Genomic DNA, 1,166 nt, shown 5'->3' on the forward strand with positions numbered 1-1,166 from the left:
AAATAATAATAATCATCACAGCTTTGGAAACTCTACAGAGCAGTTCTACTCTATTCTATAGAGTCACTATGAGTTAGAATCAACTTGATGACAATGGTTTGGTTTTGTCCTTGTTCTTTATTCCCCTGTTGTCTTTGAGTGTCCCTAAAGACTTGTTCTTAAATAGGAGCAGCAGAGGTTTTCAGTTCTCTCAGCTATATTCACCTATATATTCAAATGGTAGTAAAGTATGGTGTAGGGAGACGTGCTCTTAATCCTATGATTAAGTCTCAGTCTTTTAGTGAGGCTGTGACCCTGAGTTGTAACCTTCACAAGTGCTAAATAGTTCCCTTTGAACACAACCCTTTGCTAAAGAGAACAGAGAGCTCTGAGCCTATTTCAACATGGTTCGTTTTCCCCTTCCACTGTTGGAAGCTTGAGGAGATTTTTCTCTGATCTTTACACTGCGAATCTGGTGGTGGTCCTGGAAGTAAAAGTCACTAGTGTAGGGATCATTCTAAGACTGGGTCTCTGGGGTTTTCAACTCTCAAACAAGTCCACACTGAGTCTTCAGCAATGTTCAGTTTAATTGCAGTTTAAGGGTCTGCACTGGTATTCACTTCAGTTCAGGGCTCTGTTCCAGGTAAACTGTGATTCTCAGTATCTGCCTGGCTCTTCTTTTTGGGTGGCAGTAACTGAACCTGTGGAGTCCTGGTGTGGCACTCTAGGATAATGCACTAGACTGCAAAGTCTGTTTTGAATGGCTAGGTCAGTGGTTCAAATTCACCAGCTGCTTCTGGGAAACCCTATACAGTGTGCTCTGAGTCAAAACTGACTTGAAGGCACTTAACAACAACAGTTTAATCTGTATCTCAATTTTCTTATGGATTTAAGAGGAGTTGCTGATTTTTTCAGTTTATTCAACATTTTCATGTTGGGAGAATGGGAGTGAGAATTTCCAGTTTCTTCACATATCAGACTGGAAACCAAAATCCACATGCTGTGTTCTTTTTCCTTACTTATTAAGAATTTTTTCACAACTTTATCTCCTGTATGCCCTACTATATTCATGGATATATTTGCAGCATGGAGAAATACATATGGAGAAATACTCTTAATTATATATATACAAACACACATATACATATATGTTGTTATTGTTAGGTGCCATCAAGGTGGTACGGACT

The sequence above is a fragment of the Chrysochloris asiatica genome, unplaced genomic scaffold (genome assembly GCF_000296735.1).
Source record: "Chrysochloris asiatica unplaced genomic scaffold, ChrAsi1.0 scaffold00161, whole genome shotgun sequence".
Classification (NCBI taxonomy): Eukaryota; Metazoa; Chordata; class Mammalia; order Afrosoricida; family Chrysochloridae; genus Chrysochloris; species Chrysochloris asiatica.